At 46.0% G+C, this 18,280-nt stretch overlaps 1 protein-coding gene across 9 annotated transcripts in view; it reads right to left on the bottom strand.

Moving 5' to 3' along the window:
- FARP1 (FERM, ARH/RhoGEF and pleckstrin domain protein 1) overlaps window positions 1-17,618 on the bottom strand; it is a 311,897-nt gene extending 294,279 nt beyond the window's left edge. For 2 of the 9 annotated variants that reach the window (XM_063595982.1, XM_063595978.1), the window contains exon 1: window positions 16,084-16,477. The gene's annotated coding sequence lies outside the window, so the exon portion shown is untranslated. Of the gene's footprint in view, window positions 1-5; window positions 3,810-16,083; window positions 16,484-16,803 lie in introns of those variants that run through there. The other 7 variants (XM_063595980.1, XM_055096925.2, XM_063595981.1 and 4 more) reach the window with 6 other exon arrangements.
- Window positions 17,619-18,280: the final 662 nt, after the last annotated feature.

The following is an 18,280-nucleotide window of genomic DNA, read 5'->3' as shown; positions in this document are numbered from 1 at the left end:
GCTACCTGGGAAGTCGAGACAGGAGAATCGCTTGAACCTGGGAGGTGGAGGTTGCGGTGAGCTGAGATCACGCCATTGCACTCCAGCCTGGGCAACAAGAGCAAGACTCCATCTCAAAAAAAAAAAAAAAAAATCACAATTAAAAAAAATCCACAATGAACAAAGCAATAAAATTTTCAATAAAGATTGGGTCTGACCCTGATCTTGCAAGATACATCTCCTCTCACCCTCATCTGGCACACTCAGGGACACCTGTACTACAAGAAGACCCCTGACTTCGCTTATTAGCTGTGTGACACTGGGCATAATACCGTATAGTCTAAGCCTCAGCTTCCTGTCAAACGAATACCTTCCTCATTGAATGGTCAAGTAAAAATCTATGCAACATGCTGAGCACAGTGCCTAGCATGATACTAGCACAAAACTGGCCGTGGGAATAGCACCCCATCAAGGAGCACGATTCCAAGGATGGGCCAGAAGGCGTCTCCTACATGCACTTTGCCATGCTTGTTCACACACTAGACTCAAGCAATTTTCAGGAAATGGGTTTTGGCAGATCACCGGGATTTCTCTACCTTGAAGATAGACTTTTCTTATTTTTCTGCTCAATCTTTAGGACTGATGAACCTTCCTGGCCCAAAATTATGCCTGGGAAAGCAAGGAATGGAGCTGGCTTTCCTAGCTCTCCAAGGAATGGAGGAGCCATCCCTGTCTAGCTCCTCCAGGTGAACGGGCAGGTGCGGCCACAAACAGCATGACGCACACGGAAGACACAACCATCTCTGCCTTTCTCAGAATTTTCTTTCCTAACAGTGAAGCATGCCATTTTTTAAACCACCAGACAGTCTCTTAGCCTCTACAGTCCTGGCTAAATTGCCTATAATCCTGAGAAAAGCAGCTGTTCCCTGTCCCTGGTCCCCTGCCAAAGGCTCTGAGCCTGACCTCAAACTCACACTTTGGGGTTTATTTATGTGACTTTGGAGTTACTATTCTCAAATGGTACCTGGAGCCTGAGTTCATGCTTATGCTACTCTACCTCCAAAACCAAAGCATCCCACTGACCTGGACAACCTCGATCTGACAACCCTAAACTTCTGAACTACAAATAAACTCCTTGGAATAACCATCTCCCCAAGAAGACCATGTCTCACTCAAGTATCATGTGCACCTCCCTTACTTTGTTATGTGCCTTTGACACTGGAATAAGAAAATGACCTTTGAGTAGGTGGTTTCAATAGTAGAGTAGGGACAGATTTGCAATGCATGTTCTGTAGCCAAAGTATGTCTTACGTGACTTTTTATATGTATAGCAGGCTTAGCTTAATCCACAGGGGAAAAAAAATTAAGGTTTTCCTTTTCATGCACTCCGAAAAAAATAGTTTTCTCTTCTCATTGTAAATAACATGGTTTGGTAATTACAAAAGCAATAAAAATTCGTGGGAACTTTAGAAAATACAGAGAAGTTCAAAGCAGAAAATAAAAACCACTTGGATTAATCTCATGCAAAGAAAACCGTAACATCCTTTTCTCAATGCATATATGTCATGCATAGAATTTTAAGCAAACATGCTCATCTTTTAAGCAGCAAACTAACAGTATAATCACCAAAGAAGTGGTAAGTGACCTCCCAGCCAAAGGAGGATCAAGGAAGAGCAGTAACTCAGAACCTCATCCTGCAGAAGGCCAAGGGAGGCTACATTTTACAAAGAAATGTACAGAAATAATTTGTGACAATGTTTACCACTTAAGAGAGTTCATCTTAAATATTTATTGAGCACCTACTATACTATGTTCCTGGCACTCTGCCAGGCATTAGGAATGCAGATGTGTAAAATACTTAAGTAGAAGTTGCTCTAAGTGAGGAAAAACTTCCTGAGCTTCTATCTCTGCTCTGCCAATTATAAGCTGTGTGACCTTAGGCACACTTAACCTCTCTGAGCCTCCATTTCCCTCTTAAGTAAAATGAGGATAAAAATCAGGGTGGTTGGGCTGTTAGAACTCAGCCTAGGACTTCAAATGTTCAGTAAATGTTAGTGCTCAAATAACCAAAATGAGTGGAGAGGAGAGTAAACACGCCAGTACAAGCACGGAGGGTCCACGCTGGCACCCGGGAGGAGACGTTAGCCTTAGGGAAGGCTTCTGGAAGGAGGTAGGCAGGGACTGGATGAATGTCAGAGCAGAGAAGGACTTGGTGGAAGGCCGGGGCAGTGGCAGATGGGAAGATGTGACAGAGGAAGGCTCTGTGGCTTGTAGGAAGTTCACCTAGACTAGCATGGGGGAGGGGGACTGATCAGGGGGAAGAGGGAAGTACAGGAGGCTGGGAAATAAAATGGGGCAAAAACACCAGGTTTCTTCCAGCCAGGCTCGTTATCAATTCCAGCAAAACAGTAACATGATCTCACACAATGATCACTTTAAAACCAAAACTTTTCTTGACTACTCCAGTCAACTCAAAGGGCGCTGATTCATGCTTTCTAAAACTACTTTTACAAGTGAGCATTTTCTAAAATCTCTATAAAGAGGTGGTGATGCAGTGAGGTGATCCTTCACGTCCACTCTGCAGACATGCTAAACTCATCAATAATGTCTCTCAGCGTCCTTCCTGCATGACCCAGCAGACCTCAGATTAGGTATTTCTTATTTGGGGGTATTACTGAAGACTAGATGAGGAATTTGGCTTTTGCTATTTCAGTGACTGGCTTACCCCTTTCAGGAAAGGAAAACATAAATAAAAACATGTATAGATTCTAGGCCAGGTGCAGTGGCTCATGCCTGTAATCCCAGCACTTTGGGATGCCAAGGCAGGAGGATTGCTTGAGCCCAGTTCGAGACCAGCCTGGGCAACACAGGAAAACACTCTCTCTTTAAAAAAATAAAAATTTAAATTTAAAAAACCCAGATTATACTGGGGGCCAGGTACAGTGGCTCATCCTAGAACTTTGGGAGGCTGAGGCAGGAGGATCGCTTGATGCCAGGAGTTCAAGACCAGCCTGGGCAACGTAGCAAAGTCCCATTTCTACACAAAATTTAAAAATTAGCCAAGCACACTGGCTCATGCCTGTAATCCCACCACTTTGGAAAGCTGGAGTGGGAGGATCATTTGAGCCAGGAGTTCAAGGCTGCAATGAGCTATGATTGTGCCACTGCACTCCAGCCTGGGTGACAGTACAAGATCTTATCTATAAAAATCAATAAATAAAGTGAAAGAAGCTGTGTGACTAAGACTTTTGCTAAAAAGAACGTTATTATAACTTAATATGTTTATCTTTGTTTTTATGCTTACACACAGTTCAGATTCAAAGCTTCATGGTTGAATAATAACAAATAACAGCTACCATGTCTAAAGTCTTTTATAAATTGCCAGAGAGTATGTTTTTATACGTTATCTGTCATTCTCAAAACAAATTCCAAATGGCCAAAATTCCAAATCTTAAAAAACACTGATCACAAGGACTTTTATAATTAGTTATTTAGAATCCATGATTTGTATCATAATGGGCATTATTCAAAAGGTATTATTTTTATTTTTTAAATATGGGAGGAAACGGGGATTGAAATGAAATGACTTGCTCCAGACGACCTAACTTTTGAGTAGTAGAGCAGGGATCTCAACACAGCTACCTCAGGGTCCTGTGGCAGCCAGCTTCCAAGATAGCACTCAATGATTCTTGCCTCCTGGCAGCCACACTTTTGTGTAACTGCCTCCCCTTAAGTCATAGCTGGCAGTAGGCCCAAGAATACTGTGGAAGTGACAGTGTATAACTTCCATGGCTGGCAAGCAGCCACAGCAGGGCCAGGCGCAGTGGCTCACCCCCATAATCCCAGCACTTTGGGAGGCCGAAGCAGATGACCACTTGAGCTCAGGAGTTCAAGACCAGCCTGGGCAACACTGTGAGACTCCCGTCTCTACAAAAAATACAAAAATTAGCGAGGTGTGGTGGTGCACACCTGTAGTCTCAGCTACTTGGGAGGCTGAAGTGGGAGGCTTACTTGAGCCTGGGAGGCAGAGATTGCAATGAGCTGAGATCACACCACTGTACTCAAGCCTGGGTGACAGAGTGAGACCCTGTCTCAAAAATAAATAAGTAAAATTAAAATTTAAAAAAACCACAGCAGTTTTGCCTTGGTTTCCTCATGGTTCACTCACTCTGGGAGAAGCTAGCCACCATGTTGTAAGGTACTCAAGCACCCCGCCTAAGGAGCTTATCGGGCTCCTTGTAGCAGACCCCGCAGTCCCAGTTGACTTTTTTTTTTTTTTTTTTTGAGACAGAGTTTTGCTCGTTACCCAGGCTGGAGTACGATGGTGCGATCTCAGCTCACCACAACCTCTGCCTCCCGGTTCAAGCCATTCTCCTGCATCAGCCTCCCAAGTAGCTGGGATTACAGGCATGTGCCAGCACTCCCAGATAATTTTGTATTTTTAGTAGAGATGGTGTTTCTCCATGTTGGTCAGGCTGGTCTCGAACTCCCAACCTCAGGTGATCTGCCCACCTTGGCCTCCCAAAGTGCTGGGATTACAGGCGTGAGCCACCACGCCCGGCCCCAGTTGACTTTTTCAAAAAATAGAGATGGGGTCTTGCTATGCTGCTGAGGCTGGGAACTCCTGGGCTCAAGCGATCCTCTACCCTCAGCCTCCTAAGTAGCTGAGACTACAGATATGTGCCACCATGCCCAGCTCCTAGCTGACATCTTCATCGCAAACCTCCATGCCAGAATTGTTCATTGAAGCCATTTCCAAAGTCTTAACCCACAGAAACTGCAAAAGATAATCAATGTTTACCGTTGTTTCAAGCCACTCAGCTTTGGGGGTAATGTGTCATGCAGCCATAGATAATGAAGGCATGCCCTAATGCGTGCATTATTTTCTCCACCTCCACAGGGCCTTGCAGTTGCTTTGGTAATTTTATTTTTGAATGACTATCCCTGTATATTCACATAGAGAATTAACAAAATAGTTACTGGAATTAAACCTACATGCCCCATCAGGTCTTTGAGATAACCACCTACAGGACTGACATCTTATTTATTCCCGCTGGCGCTGTTCCATTCTGGGCCTCGAGATTTTAGACACAAATTGCTCTTTCCAATCCACTCCTTCAAAACGCAGGCAGCCAACAAAGCTCCTCCAGTCTTTCTCTGCCAGAGAGTCCAGGAAATTATTTAGTCACATCTTCAGGTAAGCCCTTCTTAAAGATGTTTTTCTCTATATTTTTTTGGTTAAAAAAATATATAACCATGATGAGCTACCACTACACACCTGTTAAAATGGCTAAAATAAAAAATACGATACCAAGTGCTGACAAGGATTTCACTTCTAGCTATTTGTCCATGAGAAATCAAACTTCATCCATATCAAAATCTGTATGTGAGAGTTTATAGCAGCTCTATTCATAATTGCTCCAAACTGGACACAAGTCAACTGTTCTTCAATAAGTAAATGGATAAACACACTGTGGTACATCCATATGATGGAATACTAACTAGATAGCAAAAGTGAGTGAGCTGTTGGAATCACAAAGACATTAGGCTGAATGAAAGAGGCCGGTCTCAAAAGGTTACAAATGCTAAGATTCCATTTATATGACATACTGGAAAAGACCAGACTATAGTTAGTGACAGAGCAAAGACAGGTGGTTAACAGGGACTGGGGGTGCAGCACAAGGGAATGTTCTAAATTGACAGAAATGTCCCATATCCTGACTGTGGAGTTGGTTACACAAATCTATGCATTAAAACTCAAAAAAGGACAGGCATGGTGGCTTGCATCTGTAATCCCAGCACTTTGGGAGGCTGAGGCAGGCGGATCACCTAAGGTCAGGAGTTGAAACCAGCCTGGCCAACATGATGAAAGCCCGTCTCTACTAAAAATAGAAAAATTCACCAGGCGTGGTGACAGGCACCTGTAATCCCAGCTACTCGAGAGGCTGAGGCAGGAGAATCACTTGAACCCGGGAGTCGGAGGTTGCAGCAAGCCAAGATTGCACCACTGCACTCCAGCCTGAGCAACAAAGCGAGAGTCTATCTCAAAATATATATATAATATATAAAAATATATATATTATATATATTATATATAATATATAAATATATATTATACATATTTATATATAGTGTATTATATATTATACATATTTATATATGATGTATTATTTATTATATATTTATATATAATGTATTATTTATTATATATTTATATGTAATATATTTTATATATTATATATAAATATTTTATTTTATATAAATATATATATTATTTATATATTTTATATATATATAAAGGTTATTATTACATCACTTAACTTTTCTTCACAGATTCACTAACATGTTTGTCTCATTTAGAAAATCGCTGGTTTCCCCATATCCTGATATTTCCAAACAGCTCACTCCACTTGGATCCATCTTGGCCCCTGCTAGCACCTGATGTTAGAGAACCAAAAACTCCAGTTAAGATTACAAAGGAAGATCACAAACCCCTGATTAATAAGTTCCTCACAAAGTTCCTAACAATATTAAATGTGCAGATAGATGATATTCTAGATTGACAGAAATGGCTGGCGTTTCCATCATTTTTTTCTTGAAGAAATGAAGCAATACTCTCAGGTATGTTCTGTAACCCAAACTGCCAGATGGTAGATTCCAAGCAGATGCCCTGCAAGGCCAGCTTAAAAGGAGGTGAAATTCATGTAGACTCAGTTGCACGACTTGCACACATTATCAAACATCTAAAGTCCTTATAAAGAGATCATCTCTAACAGTGATTTGATATGACTTTAAGTCACTTTCCACATAATTAACAGGTAGAAATCAGTTTTCTCATAGATAATATTAAATAGCAGATGAAAGATAAAATCTCCCAATTAATATATCAGTCATGATGCTTTAGATGGCAATAACCGAAAACCCCAACTCAAGTAGGACGAGAAAGTAAATTCACATATTATCTGGTATCCTAAAACAGATTAGTATTTGGCATGCTAAGCTCCAGGTGTGGAAGATCTAAATGACTCAATGATGCATTTATGGACTCTGGTTCCACTTTCAGCTCTGTCACCCTCTTGCCTGCTTCAGGTCTAGTAAAAACATGGCTGCTGTGATTCCAGGCATCACATCTAGTCTTTGGGTCTCCTTTTAAGAGCACACAAACATTCCCCAGAATCCTCTTCAAAGACCTCCCAGATGCTGGAGCCTTCTGGGAAAAATTTTGCTAAATGAGAAGCCTGTGCTGCTAGGGACCTAGTAACAACAAATGTGTGAGAGTATGAAGCTTGGAGCTGCAACTGCCATTAGGCATAATGACTAATTAGGCTGCAGCAGTCTAATTAACCATGGCCAACAAGCCCAAGTGCAAAAATCAACATGACGAGGGGCAGCAGAGAAGGACAGAATGCAACTGGGTCCTTGATGATATTTTGGGCTGAGACATGAACTGGGAGCCCCTTTATTACTTGAAGCAACTCAGTATTTGATGGCTGAAACTGCTATTAGTCAGACATTCTGCCACTTGCAGATAAATGTACTCTTAAATGTCCCCTTGAGGTTTTCGGGAAAGAGCACTGATAACTTGTCCAATGTCAAAGATGGACGATAGGGCCAGGCGTGGTGGCTCACACCTGTAATCCCAGCACTTTGGGAGGCCGAGGTGGACAGATCACCTGAAGTCAGGAGTTTGAGACTAACCTAGCCAACATGATGAAACCCCTCTCTACTAAAAATACAAAAATTAGCCAGGCGTGGTGGCGTGCACCTGTAATCTCAGCTACTTGGGATGCTGAGGCAGGAGAATTGCTTGAACCCGGGAGGCGGAGGTTGCAGTGAACCAAGATCATGCCACTGCACTCCAGCCTGGGTGACACAGCAAGACTCCGTCTCAAAAAAAAAAAAAAAAAAAAAGATGGAAGATATATAAGGGCAAGTTTGTCTCACTTCAACACCTATACTCCAAATTGTCACCTTTGATATCATCCTGTGCCTTCCTTACTCTAAAATGTCATAGAGAGTGTACATTTCACAAATTTTAGTTCAAATCAACCAATGTTTATCACTGAGCTTCTATGGGCAAGAAAACCAAAAATCAGAGAAACATACTTCCTGACCTTACAATACTTGTTCTTTGGCCCAGAAACTAAGGAGAATACACCGATAAAAAGATACAATTACTACCAAAACAGAGAAACTAATGTCCCCCTCTCCAGATGGTTTACATTCCAAGACCCCCAGTGGATGCCTAAAAACCGCAGATGGCGCTGAACCCTACATACACTCTGTGTTCTCCTCTACTTACATACCTGTGGTAAACTTGAATGTATGCATTAGGCACAGTGAGATTAACAATAACCAGTAATAAAACGGAGAGACAATACACTGTAATAAAAGTTATGTGAATGTGATCTCTCAAAATATCTTAATGCACTGTACTCACCTTCTCATAATGAAGAAGGGACAGAGTGGGACGCTAAGAGATTTCATCAAGCTACTCGTAACAGCACACCGTTTAAGACCTGTGAATTGTTTATTCAGACTGTGGTTGACCGTGGGTAACTGAAACTGCAGAAAGCAAGACTGCAGAGCTGTGTATCTGCCACACTAACCTCTTTTTAGAATGTTACAACTTGCTTTTGCCCAAGGCACCCATTTTTCATTCATTTCAAAAACATTTTTTCCCATAATCCTTCTGTGTGCCAAAGAACAAACACAACTCAATTTGGGACTTTAAAAATCTATTTATTTGATCATAATCTTAAACACTTATTTGCTTATATTTTCAAATTAAGCAGGCAATTTTTTTCTTCATCTGTAGGTTTTTTCCAACTCAGTTTTAGTTAGGTAAGAACAAAACTGTTCCATCGCCATCCAGTAAATGGAGCCTGATCTCTTGAAAGGAGCAATATGCTCCTTTTCTCTTGCCTTACAGACAAGAAACGTGCTATTCTTCCAACACTGAATATATTTCCTGACGTTAAATAAGTTCAATAACTAGACCATGTAAAATGTTTTCCTAATAACTTTTGCCTTTCAAAAGATACTTAAAAAATGAAAAGGCAAAAATAGGTTGGGTGAAAATATTCATACTATATAGATCTTTACAAAGGATTTATACACAAAATATATAAAGAACTCCTACAACTATAAGATGACATTAAGAATGTACAGTTTACTGTATATCAAGTATCCTAAATAAAGCCATATAAAACAATCTGAACAAAAAAATTAAAAACAGTAAAGATCTGCCGGACGCAGTGACTCAAGCCTGTAATCCCAGCACTTTGGGAAGCCGAGGCAGGCGGATCAGTTGAGGTCAGGAGTTTGAGACCAGCTTGGCCAACATGGTGAAACCCCATCTCTACCAAAAATACAAAAAATAGCATGGCGCATGCCTGTAATCTCAGCTACTCGGGAGGCTGAGGCAGAAGGATCACTTGAACCTGGGAGGCAGAGGTTGCAGTGCGCCAAGATTGTGTCACTGCAACTCCAGTCTGGGTGACAGAGTGAGACTCCGTCTCAAAAAAAAAGTAAATATTTGGCCGGGCGTGGTGGCTCAAGCCTGTAATCCCAGCACTTTGGGAGGCCTAGGCAGGCGGATCACAAGGTCAGGAGATCGAGACCATCCTGGCTAACATGGTGAAACCCTGTCTCTACTAAAAATACAAAAAATTAGTCGGGCATGGTGGCGGGCACCTGTAGACCCAGCTACTCAGGAGGCTGAGGCAGGAGAATGGTGTGAACCTGGGAGGCACAGCTTGCAGTGAGCCAAGATCGCGCCACTGCACTCCAGCCTGGGCGACAGAGCAAGACTCCATCTCAAAAAAGAAAAAAAAAAAAAAGTAAATATCTAACAGACACTCACAAAAGAAGATATATAAATGGTCAATAAGTACATGAAAATGTTTCATTAGTTATCAGGAAAATATAAAACAAAACCACAGTGAGATATCACTACATAGCCACTGGAATGGCTAAAAGGAAAGACTGTTTCAAGTGTTGATCAAGAATGGAGTAACTAGAAGTCTCATACATCACTGATGGTAATATAAAATGGTGCCAACGCTTTCTTACAAATAGCTTATTATAAAGTTATGCACACACTTAAAGACCCAGGAGGAAAAATAAAAACCTATCTCTACACAAAGATTTGTTCACAAATGTTCACAGCAGCTGTATTCATGATAGCCAACACTGAAAACAACTTGAATGGCCAAAGGGGAGTGGATACGCAAGTCATAGCATATCCAGCCACTGAAATACTGCTGAGCAACAGAAAATAAACTAATAAAGAGGATGGGAAAGACAGTAGAAAGGGAGCAGGGAAGAGGAGGAGAAGAGGGAAGAAGAGAGAGAGGAATAAAACTAAAGGAGAGCCAGGCATGGCAGTTCATGCCAGTAATCCCAGCACTTTGGGAGGCCGAGGCAGGAGGATCACTTGAGCCCAGCAGTTCAAGACTAGCCTGGGCAACATGGCAAAACCCCATCTCTAGTAAAAATACAAAAAATGAGCCAGGTGTGGTGGTGCTTGCCTGTAGTTCCAGCTACTTGGGAGGCCGACGTGAGAGGATCACTTGAGCCCAGGAAGTTGAGGCTGCAGTGAGCCGAGATCATGCTACCGCACTCCAGCCTGGACAATGGGAGTGAGAACCTGACTCAAAAAAAAAAAGTAAAAGAGAGAAGAAATACCTAGAGATGTCATAGCCAGACTGCAGAACACCAAAGCATCTTAAAAGTAGCCAGAGAGAAAAGGCAGACTAGTTACAAATAATTAGACAGCAACAGCAATGGGACCAGAACACAGCTGATTAATACAGGAACAATACAGAATTGCACACCCAGATAAACTTACCATTCAAGAACAAAGGTATCTAAGACATGCTGAAACTGAAGTTACCACCAACAGATGCTAACAGAATTTCTAGAAGATGTGTCTCAGGAAGAAGGAAAATGTATCCCAGAAGCAAGCTTCAAAGTACAAAAACGAATGGTGAGCACATTAAATTTACAGACAAGTACCATATAAAACAATTATAATGTCAAATTTGGCGCAGGTTAAGAAATGAGAAGGCTATATAAAAGAACAGATCCCAAAATGCTAAGGTAGGAGTCAGTAACAGGTGGCAGGATTTCAAGTTTGTTTTATTTTCTTCTTCATGCTTTTATTGTCTTGTGTTTTCTTGAAACGGAGTTTCACTTTTGTTGCCCAGGCTGGAGTACAATGGCGTAATCTCAGCTCACCACCACCTCCGCCTCCCGGGTTCCAGCGATTCTCCTGCCTCAGCCTCCCGAGTAGCTGGGATTACAGTCATGCGCCACCACGCCTGGCTAATTTTGTATTTTTAGTAGAGACGGGGTTTCTCCATGTTGGTCAGGCTGGTCTTGAACTCCTGACCTCAGATGATTCACCCGCCTTGGCCTCCCAAAGTGCTGGGGTTACAGGCGTGAGCCACCGCACCTTATTGTCTTTTTTTTGAAAAGGAACCTCTGTCTTTTTACAATCTGACTTAGCTTTAAGGATTCAATTGCTAAATTAGAATGAAATGAAAACAAAATCAAATATCAAACTGCCAGAACTGCAATCTATCAATTCTAATAACAAGTTTCCTTTAAAAACCCTAAAGACTAATTTGAAGGGATGGTAAAAACTGGATTTATTATTCATTCAACAAGGATTTACCAGACTGGGCAACATAGTGGTGAGACTCTCTAAGAAAAATTTTTTAAAGAAAAAATTAGCTGGGCATGATGGCATGTGTCTGTAGTCACAGCTACTCGGGAGACTGAGATGAAAGGATTGCTTGAGCCCAAGAGGTCAAGGCTGCAATGAGCCATGATCACCACTGCACTCCAGCCTGGAGTTTTTTTCAAAAAGAAAACAGAACACAATAATTTACCAAGGGTTTGCTATATTCAGATACTATACTAGATCCTGAATGAACAAGAACAAAAACTGAAAGTCATCATAATACTGGATTTTTAAGTCTTCTAATTGATAATAAATTTATGCAAAGCATTTCATCAAAAGTCTGCACATAAAGTGAAGTTACTCTTGTGGTCAGAGGTTATTATCATAATTGAGAGTTAAAGGCAGTCTAGTGTGGCCTGAGGCTCTTTTTTTTTTTAATGTGTGAACAAATATGACAGTTTTACATATGAAATTCATTCAGTGTAAATGATGAATTCCCACATTAATTGCAAGTCTTGAATTGCATAATTTCCATCCCACATTAAACTAAGAAAACTTAAAATCTGAGTTAACAGTTTGCAGGCAGCACTGAGCATGCCTCAGTTTCAGTCTCGCTGGATTAGTATCAAAAGCTTCGAGCATGATATTTTAGTAATGTATCAATTATCCACTTTTGCTCAAAGTATCCACTTGGCCAAACATTTTTAACTAATTCAAACCAGGGCAAGGGCATCCTATAAAAAGTTTTGCCAGTTTTAAATATACGTTTTCTGGGGGCTTCTTGATTGAAAACAAAGGCTGCATTTGGCAGAACAGGACTGGAGAAATCAGTATTTCAAGTAATTTGAATGAAAACCGTTTGGCTCTGATCTTCCTGGCCATGTGGAAGTGGTTAAGGAGGTAACAGCCTACCTAAGTCGCCATGGGTGAAACAGAGAGAAAGGACTGCGACCCAGTACCACCACAGAATAAACTCTGACACTAAAAGGCAAGAAAAGAAGTTGATCCGCTGCTTCCCATTCAATAGCCAGGCTTGGAGAGGCTCCTTTCAATCAAAAGCACCAAACAACAGGAGAGAGACTGCCACAAGAACCTAAAACCCCACACCCTCCCTTCCCAGGCAAATGGTAACCAATACAGGGAATGCCTGTCCTTCCAAAGTAGAAAGACTCTAGCACCTGCATTACAGGACTATACCTGCCCCTCTTATCTGTAGCACCTTCAGCTGGTGAGGAAAGTGCATTTCTCAAAAACACTAAGCAGTTATCTGCAATAAGCAAGGCCAGTTACAAAGGGCTTCTTTAAAATGTCCAGTCCACCATGCTATCAAAACATCAGGCAAGGCCAGGCTCTGTGACTCACGCCTGTAATCCCAGCACTTTGAGAGGCCGAAGCGGGCAAATCACCTGAGGTCAGGAGTTCAAGACCAGCCTGACCAACATGGAGAAACCCCGTCTCTACTAAAAATAGAAAATTAGTTGGGCATGGCGGCAAATGCCTGTAATCCCAGCTACTGGGAAGGCTGAGGCAGGAGAATCGCTTGAACCTGGGAGGCAGAGGTTTCAGTGAGCCGAGATTGCGCCATTGCACTCCAGCCTGGGAAACGAGCAAAACTCCATCTCAAAAAAAAAAAATCAGGCAAGTACAGTACTTACAAATCCACAGAATTTCTCTTATCCTCTGGGAAAATCACAATGCCATTTTTCCTAAGCATATTCTGCCTGCAGAAACCAGCCTTTTATCCTTTCTCTAGTATTCTCTAATCCCGTCCAGGATGAAAAGAGTTGTTTTCTTCTGATGTTTATCACAAGCATCCTCCTCATAAATATATACAATTTTCCAAATGAATTAAGCTCTTAGGTGTTCAATAAATGAGTGTAAGTTTCACTGTTTAAAAAAAACTAACCCTTTCAATGCTATCTTATTTGTATCTTTAACCAAAAAACAAAACAAAACAAAACAATTTCCTTGGGCAGTTCCTTTTTTCTTTTTTTTTTTTTTTTGAGATAGAGTCTCACTCTGTTGCCCAGGCTGGAGTGCAGTGGCCCAGTCTCAACTCACTACAACCTCCGCCTCCTGGGTTCAGGCGATTCTCCTGCCTCAGCCTCCTGAGCAGCTGGGATTACAGGCACCTGCTACCACCCCTGGCTAATTTTTGTATTTTTAGTAGAGACAGGGTTTCACCATATTAGCCAGGCTGGGAAATCCTGATCTCAAGTGATCCGCCTCGGTCTCCCAAAGTGCTGGGATTACAGGTGTGAGCCACCATGCCCAGCCCCCTTGGACAGTTTCTTTAATGAAAAGTGAAACAAAAACGTTCCTCCAGGTTCCTTGTAAACTCTGGATAATTCTGAGGTGAATGCAATAACCCAGTAAGAAACTTGTCCAGGATAATTATTTTAAGATCTTCTTTGATAAGTCTGGCTACAGAGTAAAGTTAGCATTCTATTATGAACCAAGGAATAAATCCATCCCTGTATCAATTAAAGGAAGAGAATATCAATGTGAAAGGGGGCATTACAAACCAAACTTCAAAAGGATTCCCACAGTGACAGAACTTCTCAATGAAACACCACACCCCAAGTAACGGGGGCGGGGTGGTGCACCATAGAATCCCTGCCCCTAGGAGGCACAGCTACCTCCACACCAAGTATTTCTAGTTTCCCATTCACATAAAAGAAACAAGTAAGAGATTCTGGGAGGCGCTGGGCTAGGAAGGCATCTACTCACTGTCTCCACCAACAATTCCCTCAGTAAAGCAGCCATTGCCCAATAATGCTTCTATTTATTTTACCCAGAAGCAGATCTATTAGCCAGACATTCTAAAAACACAAACGCTTCGTTGTGCTTGGAGTAACTCCAATATTGATGCCTTGCTGCAGAACGATGCTGCAGGAATATAAAGTGAGCCATGTGCTAGCTGTACCCACTTATGAAGCACACTGTCAGAAACTGTCACATCCTGGAGACCAACCCATCCGAAAGACTGAGAATAAACCCCCTACAAGAACACTGTGGAAGGAGGGAGAAAGCCAAAGATAGGATGAAGCAGGGCCCTCCTGAAGTCTCCGGAACAACGAAGCCAATTTTTAAGGCAACTCTCCCTAAAGCTTTCAGGACCAGAAAGATGTTTCTTTCTCCTCTCCTTGTTCAGACTGAATAAGAAAAGCAAGACAATGCTGGAGGATGTTCTGAAATGGGCTCCGCAAGTCACCACGTGCAAAGCACATTAAACAGAATCCAGTGCTAGGCCAGGGTTTGGCTCTGAAGATGCTGCCTACTGGAAGGAGAGGGGCCCCCGGGGGTTTCCACGCAGAGACCAGGGCTGGGCGGTCAAACCTGGTAAAATGACAAGGAGAAGGGCCTTAACAACAATATAATGAAACGGCCAGAGGCCACCGGTACTCCCCAGGGCTGGGAGAGACAGGGAAGCCGAGGCTGCTAAACTGTTCCAGATGAGAAACAGGCTCTCCCACGTCTCCACGAGCTGATTAGATACCAGGGCCTCGCTTCTTTGTGAGCCTCAGCTCCCTCCTTTCTGGGGAACCCTACTCGATCCCCAACAGCCGCTGGCCTCCAGCTGCCACAAACGAGATCCAGACTCATTACAGGGAACTCATATTTCCCCCCCTCAAATAAAACACACACACACACACACACACACACACACACACACACACACACACACACACACACACACAGTCTCCGGGGTCCAGCCAGATCACACAGCTAAAGTTTCCGGAACTTGAATCGTAAAACCACAATCAGAAGTTGTTTGGAAATACTCGCCGCAAAACAATCTGTCCTTTGCTTTAAAAAATAAAAAATAAAATAAAAAAAAAACTTTGCCCTGCATAAAGGCAGACAGTAAAGAGAGACACAAATCTAACTTGGGCAGAGGGTGTGTTCCTCTTTGTCACCCGCCGGGAACCTCGCGCCGCGCGTGGGCGAGCGGCGGGCACCCGGCGGCATCCGCGCCAGCGGCCACCTCCCCGGCCCGCAACCGGCCTCAGCGGCCGAGATTGCGGCCCGAGGTCCGGAAGCGGCGTCCGGCGCTGTCAGCGGGCGGGTAGGACGGAAGGAAGCGGGGGAAGGGCGCCGGGGTCGGGGGAGGCGAGCGGGGACCGGCGCGGAGCCCCGCAGCCCGAGGTCGGCGGAGGTGAGGGGAGAGGGGCGCAGGGGGCAGCCCGGAGCCCCGAGGCCCCCGAGCTCCTGCGATGGTGGCCGGGGCTGCCCGGGCCCGACCCGCCGCCCGACTGCGCAGGGCAGGACCTCGGGGACCAAGCGCCCACCTTCGCCCGCAGCCGCGGCCGTGCGCTGCGGGAGCCTGGACTCGCACAAGTTGCCGCCCGCGGCCCGGACCCCGCCGGCCCCCGCCCTCCCGCCGCGGTCATTGTTCACCGCGCGCCTCCTACCTCCACAGCGCCGGCGGCTGCGGCGGCTCCCTCTCCCGGCTCGGGCTCCGGGATCGGCGGCTCCCAAGCCCCCGGCGGCCGAGGGCGCGGCGGCGCCGGCTATTAATACCCGCGGGCGGCGGCGGCGCGGGCGCGCGAGCAGGGCTGGCGGTGGCCGGCTGAGGTCCGAGCCATCAAAGGTGGCGCGGGGCGGAGGGGAGGGCGGAGCAGGCGGGGTGGGTGGGGAGCGGGCTCCGGGTCGCCATGGCCGCCTCGACGCCGGGGCCAGCGCCACTCGCGCAGGGAGGAGCGGCGCAAAGCGGGCAGCGGCCGCGTCCCCGCCCCGCGCCCCAGCCGAGCGCCCGCACCGCTGCCCCCGCGCCGGACCCGCCGCCTCTGAGGCCGGCGAGCGGGAAGTGCGGTGGCCACCGCCCCTCCCCGGGTCTGGGCCGGCCCCTCGGCGGGGGGAGGCGGGCGCCGCGCAGCCCGAGCAGCGGGGACGCGGGAGAGCCACAGCCCCCTCCAGCGTCCGGGCCCGCGCCCTGCGCCCGCCCCGCCCCGCCCCGCTCCGCTCCGCCCGGGCAGGTGCGCCCAGGGGCCTCCCGAGCCCAGCGCGCCGCCGGGGATCTGCGCCTCTCTTGGGCTTCCGGCCAGGGCCGGGCTCCGCGCGGCGCTACCTAATGCAGCGCGGGGAGCGCCACTGGCGAGACGCGAATCCAGCCGCTGTGGCGAAAAACGAACCGGGGAGAGCGGGAGACGTGTGCACGGCGAAGCCGGGAGCGGCAGGCGGGCGGTCAGGGGCTCGGACTCTGCAGGTCGCTTTTTGAGGTCCTGCCTGGGGCTGCTTCGCCTGCGACGTCGCGCGGGGAGGACAGTCTTCAGGGACCCACCGAGCCCTCCCCTCCCCCGGAGCCACAGGCACGGGCTTCCGGCACCACCCCGGGCTGCGCGGGACTTAAGCTTGGGGGAGCGGCGGCCACCCCGCGCCCGCCCACGTCCTGGCCCAGCGCCCTCCGCCCGAGCGAATCCCATGACAGTTCCCGCCCGCCCAGCCTCGGGGGACAGTGCCCTTGGGGAATGGCGTGGGGGAGGTTAGGAGTGGCTTGCGGTGCTTGAGAGCCTTCGGGGTTTCGGGAACTCTACGGAGCGGGGAGCAAGATTCAGGACCCAGGAGGCAGCGATCTAGGGGCACAGTCACCGTCCCCACCCAGCAGCTGCCGCGTTACCTTCTCTTCCCCTTTCTGAGCCTCCAGTCCCTCTCTCTAAGCGTGGCGGGAAGAGGCCTAGGGCGCAGCAAGTGACGTTCTGCCAGACCCGGGGCTAGCGGATTCCGGCCTTCGGAGGCCACTGGCTCAGAACCGTGGGCCTTTTGCGTCTTACAGGAGTTCCCTGACCTCAGACCGAGAGGGCAGATTTCACGGGAGAGGCCTCAAGTGAACTCACAGCTGGACAGGAGCTGGGCAGAAGTGGAGTGTAGGGACCCTGATAGAAGGGCGGGTTGAGACAAGAACAGGGGTCTTGGAAGTAGGGGGTGCTTGTGGGCAGCTCCTGGGGAGAAGCAGAGATGTAATACTTGCAGATTTGGTGGTCTGTGGTTGAAGAGAAGAAATGGTGGGTTTGAGGCTTTGCTCTGTCAGCCCAACCAGCTGTGTGTCACAGATCAGATTTTTTTCTGCTCGTGATTCTCTAAGTGTGGTTCTCAGACCACGACCACCACCAGCAGCCCCTGGAAACGTCAAGAAATGAACATTCTTGGGCCGCATCCCCGACCTACCTAATGAAACCTTAGCAAGCATCTGAATCGCCTGCAGGGATAAAGGACTGTCAGGCTCCATCCCCAGAGCTGCCGATTCAGTAGGTTTGGGGTGGGACCTGAGAGTTTGCATTTCTAACAAATTCCCAGATAGTGATGTTGCTCTGGTCCTGGGATCACACTTGGAGGATCACAGTGTTAGGACAGTGGGTCTCAAACTCATGGAATCATCTGCGATTAAAAAACAACACCCTGGTTGCACCCCAGCCAAATATATAAAGATTCTAACCCAGGCATCAGTAAAGTTCCGCAGGTGATTCCAATGTGTAGCCAGGTTTGAGAACAGTTGCTGTAGGCGGCTTTTTAAACTCTAATGTATACCTGAATCACCAGGGAATCTTGTTGGAATGCAGATTCTGATTCAGTAAGTCTGAGACTGTTTCTAACAAGCTCTCAGGTGTTACT

This window comes from Pan paniscus, chromosome 14 (genome assembly GCF_029289425.2).
Source record: "Pan paniscus chromosome 14, NHGRI_mPanPan1-v2.0_pri, whole genome shotgun sequence".
NCBI classification, from domain to species: domain Eukaryota; kingdom Metazoa; phylum Chordata; class Mammalia; order Primates; family Hominidae; genus Pan; species Pan paniscus.
Note: the sequence above shows the minus strand (reverse complement) of the source record. Positions and strands in the feature narration are given on the sequence as shown.